Source organism: Aulonocara stuartgranti (assembly GCF_965226115.1).
Source record: "Aulonocara stuartgranti genome assembly, chromosome: 17".
Taxonomy (NCBI): Eukaryota; Metazoa; Chordata; class Actinopteri; order Cichliformes; family Cichlidae; genus Aulonocara; species Aulonocara stuartgranti.
Window position 1 is genome coordinate 21788706 of NC_138953.1, and position 14014 is coordinate 21802719.

General features: G+C 40.7%; 1 protein-coding gene across 1 annotated transcript in view; it reads right to left on the minus strand.

Moving 5' to 3' along the window:
• The window catches only part of usp6nl (USP6 N-terminal like), a 99056-nt gene that overhangs the window by 69097 nt on the left and 15945 nt on the right, over positions 1–14014 (minus strand). The window lies entirely within an intron of this gene.

Consider the following 14014-nt stretch of genomic DNA (forward strand, 5'->3'; position numbering starts at 1 on the left):
CACAAATTATTGCTACAGGATGTCAGTTTAACTTCAAAATGACTGATGTCCTCTGCAACCTTGCGTGGGAGTCGACATAGCGAGACGTATCACACTGTGTTGCAATGTGTTTGAAATCTGTCTGCATTTATAAATTAGACAGCAGTTATTTACAAACCTTCGCCAACCTGTCTGAGACTCACTACAATCACTCCCAGACAGGTGGGCGAAGGTTTGTAAATAACTGCAAAGAGGTTGATGGTGTTGCAAGCCAACCTGTGGTTACTATGAGGTCTGTGTGACTAGACTTACATCAATTTTCACCAACTGCTCACCAACTGGTTGCAGAACACACATTTCTTAGTGACTGGTGGTTGCAAAGAGCTGGCTGACTGCTCTTTAGTCTTTAATTGTTTGAGTTATTCACTTCAAAAACCAGGTTAATAATGATAAAATAATAATAGCAATAATAATAATAACAAAAACAGTGAAGGTGCACTACAACTAAATCACAATTTGGCTTTAAACATTATTAACCTTTATATTTCAGTTAAACCTTCCCACCACGCACAGAGAGCATCGTGTAATTATATAAGCATATAATTATATAATTAAACAAAGTGAATCATATGCTTAACAGCAGATCTGACTTGAGCATATTTCACTGTCACTTTGGCTGACTGCATGGTGTGTTTCCTCGCTTTGAGCCACAACGGTTTGGCATAATTTGCTGCATTTTTCTGTGTGGTTTGTTCAGGCTTTGCGCTGCCCCGTAAAACACCAACCGAGGTTTGTAAACAACAATCACATGAGTCATAAGTGGTGTTCTCTGGTGAATTTGCAGATTAATCAAGTTTCATTCTTTCAGTTCCAACAGAACTGGTTCAGTACATCTTATAACCTACAATTTATTACATTTTGAACTTCTATTGTCTGCTTTATAATGACACTGTTACTTCACCCAGCTCTTTTTCCTTTTGCTCCTCGTTCAGCTGCAAGTATAGAGGGTATCATATGCAGTACAGATTCTGAAACCTTGGAAGACATTTTTTGAAGTAAAATTAATTTGACTTGGGGCACCCAAGTAGTTTAAGGCTAGTCGTCTCTAGTTAAGAGCCTGCTCAGGGACATTTGTTGCTTTTCATTCCTCAAACTGCAATTTTCCTTGAACTTACTCATCTCCAAGTGTAACCGACTGCAATCCAACCTCAACATTTTTCTTATAATACCCATAAAAGCATGAAATATCCAGAAAATGTGTGAGGGAGGACATGAAATCACATTTGCTCCATCTTGTTCAAAGTCAAGTTAAGGCAGTTTATTTGAATATCCAGAATCTGTCTTTGAGCGTTTCTTGTTGAAAAATCGTAGACCATTTATCACCCTACAGCATTGGTGCTGTGGGGATAAACATGGACATAAAGATGTGCAATACATGGGGGTAAACAGAATAACAGCAGTATTTCTCTACTACGCTACACTATGTTTGGGTTTAGACTGTAGAGCAAATAAACCGCAAGCACAGTAAGTGTACTTTGGTACACACAGTAAACTCAAAGATTCTTTCAGGCTTTGACTGGCAAGATAAAGCCGACAAAATTAAGAAGTTCATGTTCTAGAAGTTCAAGCAGGAAAACTCCAAATATTGTCTTAACCAAAGGCGAGTATATCAGAAAGCCGATAAATCAGTACAACTCTGATGTAAGTACACATTAAGGTCCAGACCTCCCTGAGAGCTAAACTCTCCCAGGGCAGCATGACCCAGCCTCCCATTGATCAGCTGTGACGTGTTTGCGAGCATTAGCGTGTTTGTGTGCCGTTTAAGCAGACAAAGCTACACACAGATCAACAAAGAGTCATTAAGGCAGGAGCAGAGGATGCTGGGTAAGGAAGATTGAGCTGATGTTTGATGTATGTACAGTCAGACATTCGCGGTGACCGCCTCACCAAGGTGGGAGTCTACAAATATTCCCCACAATGCTTCACGCTCACTCCCTTCTTCTCTTCTCTCACTCTCACACGAACACATTCATACATCACGCAGTCGATCAGGTGTATCCTACTTGACACTGGTCGATAGGCTGTGCGTCGTTTATCATGACTGACGGGTGGGGAGATGTTTGTCAGTGACTGTGGGATTCAGAAAGGAGTGCTGTGGCCTTTCCCAGGTTTACTGTAAGATAATTGCTCACCGTGACTGTGGGAGGCTGCAAATGTGGCTTCTTAAGAGCTGATAAGATATGTTACGAATTGTTAAGTCACCATGCTTGTGTGCTCATTTGTAATAGTTGTGCATTTGACTTAAAAAAAAAAAAAAAAAGAGAGAGATTGTGACCTGCGAGGAGCACATGACTAACTGAAATCCACAGCAAAGCTTACACTGCTTTACCTTCCTTTCCTTTTTTACTCAAATTAGCACAATTTACAAAATAAACACGTTATTGTATTCAGTAACACTTAAAGCAAGCAAATGAGACCATAACTTCATTTTTTTAGGTGCACGAAGCTCTTAAAATGTCTGATGGCAGGGCTTAAAAACCAAAAGGGGAGCTGCTGTCTAAATTCAAATTCAGGTTTTTTGTCGTTATTCCTTCACCTGCATACTCCTGTTTTGATATTTACAAAGTAAACGCTTACTTTCGGACTCACTTAAAATACATCAAAGCTTGGCTTTACCTCTGCTTCACCTACTTTTAGATAAACTGTGCGAATGTGGTCAGCCAAGTCTAGTTTACAACACACCATGTAAATGCATGCAGGAAGGAGCACGACATTATTTGTCTGTCTAACACTGACAGACAAATAACAGCTGTAACTAACATGACTCATGGCTGTGTCGTTAGAGATGTTGTTACAATACTAATCAGAGGTGATAAGTAACGAAGTACAAATACTTTGTTACTGTACTTAAGTAGATTTTGCAGGTATCTGTACCTTACTTGAGCATATTTTTTTACTTTTATTCCTACTTCTTACATTTAACACATTTGAGTTATTAGGTCTCACAGTGGGTTCATCTGAAACCTTGGCTGATTGTGACACCCCACCAAAGAGCTCCTTTGACTACGATGACCTGGATGACTGAGAACCTTCACAGACATATGATCTCATTGTGCTCTCTCTTTGCTGATGCGCCATTTTAAAAGGTTTAATCCAAATCAACCTTGTAGTTTATTTTTTCCTGCTTTCAGTGAGCCTGATGCAACGCACACCTAGAGTTTTTACACGACGTGAGTACAATACCAACTTTAACTGCGCCACAGTTTCATAGCACGAGAACATCAGTTGTTATCAAATTCAACTGGATTGAGGACAACAACAAAGTGGAGGGAAATGTGGGTGAATTCACACCACGTTCCCAAAGAGCAGAAACATCATAAAAGCCACACTCTTAAGCACAGCAAGGGTTTCTTTGTTGTACCAGCTCCCATTTGTCTGATGTCCAGACATTAAGTATTGATGCCTCAAACTTTGAGCGCCGTCGATGAAAAACAGTAGAGCTGCTCGGCTCACCATGGCAACTAAATACAGTGAAGCCATGGGGAGACGGTGGCAAAGCAACATCATTTGAGTGTGTCTGTGAAGGAGAAAGCCAACGAAAAAGAGGGAGGCAATTTGTGTCAGTTGATCTTAAATTCTTATGGTACAATTATCTTGTTTAAAATATAAATTATTTATTTAAAAAAAAACAACGTTGTGTTTTCCATTAAAATGACTGCCTGCTGCAGACAGCACATGGCAGCTTCTTTTCTTCAGTTAGCAGTCAGTTGGTCTAATGCTATTCATCGGGTGAACCAGTTCAGTGGTTTAAATCAATCAGCTAGATGAATTTTTAAGAAATAGCTGTCAGCAACTGAACGTACAATGCGCCACAGGTCTCTGCATCCTGATATGAAAGTCAAATCTTCATATTTTATGCACTGATAATGTCAATTACTCTGTGTGCAGCTTCCCTAAGTTATGGCTGTCTCGAGTAGGGATGGGTATCGTTTAGGTTTTATCCAATACCGGTGCCAAATCGGTACTTTTGAAACGGTGCCGGTGCTCAAACGGTGCTCAAACCGGTGCTTAAAGAATGGAGAACACAAAATTGGTCCAAAAACCTCTCATGTTCAGCTGCTTTTTGTAAAAAGATAACAATGTTAGCCTTTTCTGCAGCTATGGGGCATATATGGAATCACTCTTAGCTGGAAGCAGTGCTTAAACAATGGAAAAAACACAAACTTTGTCCTAAACCTCTCATGTTTAACTGTTTTCCACTTTTTCTTTGGTCATTTTAGCCTTTTTGGCCAGGGTGAAGGGAGTATCTGCCATCAAACAAGAAGACAGCAGCATGTAGCTATGATGATGTTTGCTAGTTCACCTTACATGCATTAATGTAATAACGTGGTTAGCCTACTCAACGTAAATTACACACGAACAACATTAAGCTACTCACGCAGAGAAGAACGGCTGCTGCTGCATCATCATCCGTCATCATTTCTGCTACACTGGCAGGGCTAGGGGCCAGGACTCTCCTCTTCGTGTTTTTGGGGGATGTTGCATAACAGGCAACCCACCCGCAGTAGATGTGCTCGGTGTGAGGTCTCACAGCAAGCTATCAAATACGGCGCATTTCTGGGCTTTTAAAAAAAACGCTATGCGTCGCCAGGTGTTTCATCGGATTCGAGGTGTTACCTCCTTTGACAGTATCACAGTATCAGCTTAAAGCACTTGTTGCAGGCTGCTGAGTTTGCATATTTTGCTGTGAAGTACAGCCAGACTTTTGACCGCTTCGCCTTGGACATTTTTAATCTGTAGCTCTGCTCTAACAGAACGTACGTACCTGGCCCCGCCTACTATCCTCGGAAACGTAAAATGATTGGCTAGAAGTGTATCACAGCTCAGGAAAAAAAAGCACCGAAATAAAGCACCGAAATGTGCGCTGCTTTTCGGTCTGGTTACTACCGTTTATGTCAGAACCGGTGCCATCATGGCACCAGACACCGGTACCCATCCCTAGTCTCGAGGGTATGATCAAAAATGTAGTCAACTGTTTTTTTGTCCCCCATCAGGAAAAAACCCCCAAAGCAGCTAAATAATGCTGCTGGAAAACTTGATAAAAGTGCAACAGTACGGGGGAAAAAATTGCCAAGCAGCAATGAAATAACCAACTGGAAGTGCTAATTTGGCAGCTCTGAGAGGCTAGTTATGACTGCCTCGGGGCTTTTTAAACACCCACCCCCAAACTGACTGCCCAGCACACAAAATGTGCTTCAACCAAGACAACCTGACTAGGTCTTATAACCTCTGCTGCAGGACGACTTGTCTATAACAAGTCCATTTTATCCATTTGTCTCCTGACTACATCTGATGTTTTATAGGCCAACCCAGTGTGAGACAAATAAAAGCTTCAGCATTCAAAAGCGTTGTAAGCATTTCATTTTGTAGAATGAAGGATTAAAGGAGCGATGACAAAGGTATGAAACAGGTCCATCTCAAGGGAAATCTCTGCTTGAAATTGTGTGTCTTTCCTTCCCGCTCTCTTTAACTTCGAAGGAGCTCCCATTGGCTTGGATAGCTTTCAGTTACTTTGGTTCCAGGTTTCCTGTGCTTATCGGCACCTCTTCCACCTATGACCCCCCCAACAGGTTGTGGCAGATGGCTGCCCCTCCCTAAGCCTCGTTCTTCCTGTTAAAATAGTTTTTCCTTCCCACTGTCACCAAGTGCTTGCTCAAATAGTGTAGGGTCTTTTAATGTAAAGCACCCTGAGGTGACTGTTGGTGTTATTTATGTCCACATTAATCAAATCCAGCAGTTATCTGACCCTTTTCTTTTGATTAGCTTCATATTTTGATGGGAACACCTGGCCATTTACACAGGTTTCACAGTGTGCTTCGTGTGCCTGGAGGGTTTTTAGGTTTTCTCTGCACATTTGATTGTATTTCACAACTTGTATCTATTATTTCAGACATGTATTTGTATTTTATAGCTTGTTCAATAGTATGATTACCTGCCCAGAGGCTCCAGATGGAAATTAGCTATCAGCTAGTTATTTTTCCTTTTTTTATATTTATAATTTTATGCAGGTTTCCTGACAAAATAAACAATAAAACAAATAATAATAAATAATAAACTGAAGTAACCATCACTGTATCAACCGGGATAAAAATACACAGACTGAAGAAGCGTGTTAAGAGCTGAAACAAGATTGTGGAAAAATACAATGACAACCACAGCAGCACCGAGAGGCTGTCCCTCATCAGGGATCTCATGTTTACATAAGCAGGAAATTAAACCCATCAACAATTTCAGCAACAACAAGTCGCCATCCAACTGCTGCATAAAAGTCAGGCATTTGCTCCATCTTTCTCCAGATATAAAGGAATAGAATTAAACCAATAAATCTAAGTGTCCAAGAAAAATTGAAACTATTTTAGTGCATCTTTTTTATCAAAGTTTCCAGGATATAAAATATTCTTTTGTCAGTTCTCCATGTCAGTCAATTCAATATTTGGACTTTTAACTGTTGGGCTGACAAACTTGGCAAAACTTGACATGTATGTATGTATGTATGTATGTATGTGTGTGTATATATATATATATATATATATATATATATATATATATATATATATACACACACACACACACATACATACATACATACATACATACATACATACATATCATAGAAGCAGTTGCACCTCTGTGGAGGCTCAATACATAGATTAATTAAATAAAAACTAATAAAAAGGCTAAGGGCTGCTCCAGTGGATGACAGAGTGACTACTCATTCCACAAAAGGCATCATGGGAAATAAAGGCAGTTGTTACAGAAAACATGTTTCCCTCTGCAGCCCTGAACTGTACACATACATAAATGTAAGAAAGCTGGAATGATTCTGTAAGTTCATACCAACTACAACAGGATCATTTAATTATTTCTGACAGACTGATTTTCAGGAAGCCGAGTGGGTTTCAGGAAGTTATGGAGTTCATGTCATTGTCCATGAAGGAAACTTGCATTTTATACGTGAAAGCAGGGCACCTATTACGCTTTTCCTTATTTCCTATGGTAAACATACCGCTACAATGCTGGAACAGGGCTAGTAATGCTGTGAGGTCAGGACATGTACAAGTAATCTCTGTGAGCGCACAAGCCCCGCCCAACTGCTGTCAAAACCTTATGTTTCTGAGGGGCAGCCAATCAGAACAAAGTCCTCTTGAGCTAAAAATGGCTTGTTTCAGTCAGAGGATGAGCTGTGAAAGAAGGATTATTTTAACACTGAATCACAGAAGCTGCTACAATCAACAGGTTTACTTTAATGCACACAGATTTTTTATCATTCATTCATTATCATTAATCTGAAAAAAGCCAGACATCACAGCAAGGTGCGGCGAGGAGACTGATGTAATAATAATCAATAATATGAAGAAGCACTGTAGACAGTGTTTACCTAACATACCAGGTTTAAAAAGCACAGGCACTTTCAAAGACTACTTAACAGGTAACTGGATGAACCTTCAATCCCCATATATATAAAGAAACAATAAGATGTAAAAGTAAAAAAAAAAAAAAAAAAAAAAAGAATGAAAGGAAAAAGAAGCCAAATTCTGTGGAGCTGTGAGAGCTTGCACCTACCAATGGAGTCAGCATCTTGGTAAGAAAAGATTTGGCTAGAAAGAAACCAATAACTGGTCAGGTCTGATTCTCAAAGCCGTGTATCAGGGCACATGTGCTCGCTCGGTAACTTTATATTACCCATTAAATCTCTCTCTCCAGCTTTAGTATCTGCACCGTGATGCCCTGAGGATAGGGTCTTTGGATCCATTTCCTCCTGCTGCCTTGTTTACTGGAAGATGTAATCATATTCCAGCAAAGCTTCCTTCCTGTAACACCCCCCCACCACCACCACCACCACCAACCAACCCCAACACACACACACACACAAACTCTGTGACCACAAACACGGCAGCCAAGCATCTTTCACAACTGCAGGAAAAGACAGAGAGAGCGGCTGGCCACTGAGCGTCATAGAGGACACACGGGCAAGACATAAAATAAAACATGGCAGCAGACCATGTGCAGTGGTGGAAAGGAGAGAGAAAAGAGGAGGAGGATTGGGGGAAGATTACTTTTCCACCTTCACCCCTGTATTTGCTGAAATTACACCCCGCTAAATTTACAAGTGAATCCAAAATATTTCAGGAATCTTAGTCCTGTAATGAATCTAGACTGGTGACTCACACATCAAAAGTTTCCCAGGTCTTCAAACGCAGACTTGAAATACTTTCCAAAATATTGTAGTATGACTTGAAACTTAGAGACTACATCAAACACAAGGGCAAAATGGATTCAAACACCAGAACAACATGAATCTCTCCTGATGTCCTAATAGGAAAACTACACAACTTCCTAAAACTGATTGATCTTTGATTATCTAGGGAAGTGATTGTGATGACTCTGCGTCGTCCCAAGTACCATCAATAAAAAATTTTTAAGAAAGTGGTTATATGGTAAATAACTTGATAGTGACAAGGATGACATAGAATACGCATTTAGAATTGTTGTACCAATGTTGGCGGCACCACCTGAGCATCGCTCAGTATTGTTACTGACCACGTCAATTTGTTTATAACTACAGTGTTCATCTTTGGATTGCTGCTTCTAGCAAAATAATGCAGAATGTTGCAAAGCTCAAATCATCTCCAGCTGGTTTATTAAACATGGCAATGAGTTCACTGGACTCAAATAGCATCCACAGTCACAAACCTCAGTCCAGTAGAGCACATTTGGGATGCAGAGAAATGGGAGATTGGATGTGCAGCCGACATATCTGCAGCAACCGTGTGATGCTGTCATGTTAATATTGACCAAAATCTATGAGGAATGTTTGTTAAATTTATGCTATGAAGACTTAAATTACAGTGGGGCAAAAAAGTATTTAGCCAGCCACCGATTGTGCAAGTTCCCCCACCTAAAATGATGACAGCGGTCAGTAACAAAAATACAACTCAATACTTTGTAACATAACCTTTGTTGGCAATAACAGAAGTCAAACGTTTACTATAGGTCTTTACCAGGTTTGCACACACAGTAGCTGGTATTTTGGCCCATTCCTCCATGCAGATCTTCTCGAGAGCAGTGATGTTTTGGGGCTGTCGCCGAGCAACACGGACTTTCAACTCCCGCCACAGATTTTCTATGGGGTTGAGGTCAAACAGGTGCCATTCATACAGGTAACGAGTGGGGGACAGAAAAGCTTCTTACAGAAGACGTTACAGGTCTGTGAGAGCCAGAGATTTTCCTTGTTTGAGGTGACCAAATACTTATTTTCCACCCTAATTTACGAATAAATTCTTTACAAATCCTACCATGTGAATTCATGGATTTTTTTTTTCACATTCTGTCTCTCACAGTTGAAGTGTACCTCTGGTGCAAATTACTGACCTCTGTCATCATTTTAAGTGGGGGAACTTGCACAATCGGTGGCTGACTAAATACTTTTTTGCCCCACTGTAGCTGTGAAGGCAAAATAAGGTCAAATCTGATACTAGCAAGGTGTACTGAACTGAACTGAACAGAAATAATGAGCTATAAATAATGAACAAAGTCCTTCAAAGTACAAATTTGTTCAAATTGCAACTGTTTTGGTTGCTGCTATCACAACACATAAGAATGGGAAGCAACGTTGTGAAGACAAATAATCAATTCCTATTTTATGGTTTCTGCTCTGAAGCGAATGGCTTTCATTTTCCCAGCTTCTGCTTTGGTTGAATCTCTGTGTTAAGCCAATAAAGCAGACAGCAAAACAAATTTAACTGCAAGTTTAAAAAAAAAAAAGAAGAGAGAAAAGAACAGAAACAGAAGAGTCTGTGCAAAAACAACAACAAGTAGCATTTGGGGAGTAAACATCACAGATTTGATGATCATTTTGCTGCTGCAGAGAAAATTCATCACATCTGCAGCGTTAATGCCACGCTAGGGGCGCATGCCTCACTTCCTTTCTGTGGGAGCCCTTAGATGTGCCACAGCAGCATTAATGAAAACAGTATGTCATCCGTTATAAAATCTGGACTAATCCTAATCCCTAGACTCTGTACAAGTTCAAATGCACAGCATGCTTGAGGCAACAGGTCCTTGAAGTAGAGGAAGTACAGCGGGCTAATAAACCTACCCGACCTGCGTAACAACAATAAACCGAAACGGCCCTGCTTTCTAAGGTGCTTTTCCAACGCAAACAAATTCCAATCTCGCCAATAATTAGCTTCGAGTCATTCTTTGGGCACAGACGCTTCAACTATCTGGAGCTGCTGTAAAGTAAGAGGACACATTTCACACCAGGAGACGTGTCATCATCACTTCAGGGCTTAAGAGCTTAACGGGAAAAACACAATGAACACAAGAACAAATGCTGCCTCCGAGTGTTTTCAGGGATGTGGTGTCATCAGCTAAACCAACACAAACCAAGCAAAAGAAAAGGAAAAAAAGGGAACATAGGACCGGACAAAACTTAGATTTGTGCAATAGCTCAGACGTTAAGAAACAGCCTGCAGCAATAACAGCTCTGCTGCTTTAGAAATCCTTCAGATCTTTTAAGTACTTAACTAAACCACAGTCAGTGAGAAACCCCGTTTTTTGTTTGTAATTTTGTCAGAGCGACTGGAATAAATTCTCAGGTTCTAGTCTTTGAAACTTTACGCTAAGCTAACAAGCTGCTGGCTGCAACTTAACTGTACTACAACTACAACTACTATAATAAACTAGCAAATAAGATGGTTTATTATAGCGAACTAAGCTAAACTAACTAAAACTAGATGTGAAATAAAGATTTTGCAATCAAAACTATAATAACTCTGCATATAAGCCAAATACCCAAAGTACAAACCATCTGATTTAGCTTTAGCTTTTAATGAGACCACTGTGGTCAGCCTGGCTCACTGCTTGTTGTACCATTATAAACTGTATATCACAGCTTCACATAGCCATTTATTTATGACGCCCTGTTCTAAAGCCTTGATTTTAGCATCGATGGCTGTCATCACCATAAATGGAGGAAAAGATAAAGCCCTAACTGATCAGTTACGACAAGGATACTAATTACTAACAGACATACCATAAACATAAAACAGGGATTTAACTTGCATCAGAAGTGGCTCACCAGAGACACAAGCTTTTTGCTCCAGGCTATAAGCATCTGTATTTTATTGTATAGTTCAGAATTTAAAATGGGAGTCTAGGTGTCTCATCAGCCTCTCCAGGAACTCTGGTTTTTAGCCTCGGCTTCATTTGTCTGCTTTTTTTTTGTAAACTCAGTTCCTCATTGTTTGGCTTTGGTTATGATCATAATCTTTGCAGTGTTCAGCACAGGTTCTGAACTTCACTGCCATTCACGGCATCTCAACATGACGGTCCTAATCTCAAAGTACAGTAACTAACACGCCTCGTTTAAAGCAGTGCTTTGACACAGTTCTATTCTGCCTCTGAACGCCCGCTAAGAGCTATTTGGATCTGAATGTGTCAAGCTAAGAATGACAAGCACAGCGGGGAGACACGAGCGCTATTAGCTGACACGTACCCGACATGATTAGCATCATAGTGGGGACTGCACGCTTATGTTCACGAAGTTCCCAGGCTTGGAAATTATGGTGGAGTTAATAACACTCTCCCTTCCCTCAAGAGCTATACCCAACATGTGGGTGCTCAGACAAATATTTCCAACAGAACTTCACTGATGCTATCTATAGAAAGGCTGTATATTTGTGGAGCTGCAGCCAGGTGTTAACATGTGATACTGTTGGGGTAAAGCTGGAAAAAACCTGCAAACCGACTTGAGTTTTAATAGAAGCTGCAGGTCTAGCAGGGCAGTGAGTGTAAACACCGTTTCCCTGTGTGCTCTGTGGTTAAGCTTTCCGAGTCCAGCAGATGGAGACCAGATGAGGCTTTGACGAAGAAGATAATTATCCTGCGCCACACCCAGACACACTGTGGGCCCAGCACGCCACGCGATGACATCAGGCTTCTCCTGACAGGGAGAGATGAAGGTACACATCTGTGTGTGGGCGAAGGACAGGTGAACAGATTGGCGTTAACGGTCCATGTCTGCCCTCAAACTCTCATCCCGCATGTGCGGTCATATGTTAGAAAGTCAGACTTGCATTACATCTAAATGCTTCTTTCGGAGTTCGGGAGAGTTAGCATATTCACAAACAGACCAGTAGCCACTGCGATGATCATCTTGGGTGGCTGCTGGTCTGTTTGTGAAACCACCGCACTTGAAAGCATAAGGTCATGTGATATATCAGGAATTAGCAAAACATGTGGTGCTGAAAGGAAAATTTCACCTCTCCAAAAAACAACTGCTGTTTCCACAAGTGTTTAAAATGAACAGGAGCAGAGATGCATGACAGATAAATGAGATGTTTCCTTAAGAATCACATTTACTTTCACTGCATTATCTCCCAGCTACAGTTCCTAATTCAGAAATTAAGATCTATCTTTCTAAAAAAGAACCACAAAAACAAGACATATCATACATTAATATTACTGACATCCATGCAGTTAGTTACAGATTTCTTAAGGAGAGCTCTGTAAATATTTCACAGCAAAGCATTTCAATAACTCTAATGGATATTCAGATTATGATAAAACAGCCAACCTGCTATACATTAAATCACAAGTAAAGCTTTAACAAAACAGAACAAATAGGAGCTTATTAAGTGTTTTTATGTAGACACACCAAACTGTTGCTGCTGATAGAAACTCCTGTACAGCCATTATCCTCCTTTAACTAACTGTGCTGTTTATACAACAGCAATAAAACATCGCACAGCTTGTACGTCTGTTCCTCATTTGTCATCAATCTCCTCTCCTTCCACTGTTATCACTCTGCTGGGAATCCATTTCCTACTGGTCTGCAGGGAAGGGCTGGAAGTTATTGTGCTACAGACAGAGCTGCAGTGTATTATTTCCAGATATAATGACTCTGTGCTATATCACCAAACAGCTTCTTCTGTTCACAGATCGTATTATTTGTTGTATCACACCGGCTCTGAAGGCATGTGCTATACAGAGCAGATGACCACAGAAATCTAATAAAGGCGCAGAATGAAATGTGTTGTGTAACAATGAACACACAGAGACTACGAGTAAATAAAGCTCAACCTGTGGTGACATTTCAAGACCCTGGTCTTTTTTTTCCCTTTCCTAAAAATATCGCTTTTAGTTCCACTTGGTGATTCAGATCCCTCTCACACCTGCGAAACACAAACTCAATTATATTTCCGTACATAATAGTCTAAAAATCTAAAATGAACAACCACAAAAACTTCCTTTGACCCTTTGGTGAACAGCTTGAACCCTGTCCAGGGTACCCAGTGGTCCTTAGTTAACCTCCCACCGGCCTCCTGTGAGAACCCTGAGAAGGCAGCACCCGCAGTGATGCTGCATCTAGGGCTGCCACAAACGATTATTTTGATAGTCGACTAGTCACCGATTATTTTTGCGATTAGTCGACTAATCAGATCATGCATCCATTGGACATAAAACATACAGCTTACTGCACCAGCATGCATCTGCTCTTTTATAACTATCACTAGCTTACAGCTTTAAGTGTTTAAGGTATATGCTAACTAAAAATAAATAAAGTCCGGTGTTCTCGCAGGCTCTAGTGAGCCTTGCCCCCGACTAGCTATCGAGTTTCGGCCCGTTATTACACTCTTAAATCCTACTACTTATTCCTGCGTCTTTTGGGATCTTACAAAGCTTCAAACGACGCGTCGACTATTAAATTAGACGATTTTGATAGTCAACGTAATCGTGAGTAGTCGACTAATCGTGGCAGCCCTAGCCTCATCCAGCGTCTAATCCATTTATAGCAGTTGAAAGATGAGCCTTGCTATTGTGTCCCCGTTTCTTCCATCTGGAGTGAGTCAGCCTTCCTGGTTGAGGAAGAGACTTGTTAGAGGAGGCTAACCCCGCCCTGCCAAGGCCGGTGGCTCTGTGTGTTATAGGGGGGTAATTAAGGTAATTAGCCCAGGATATCAACATCACC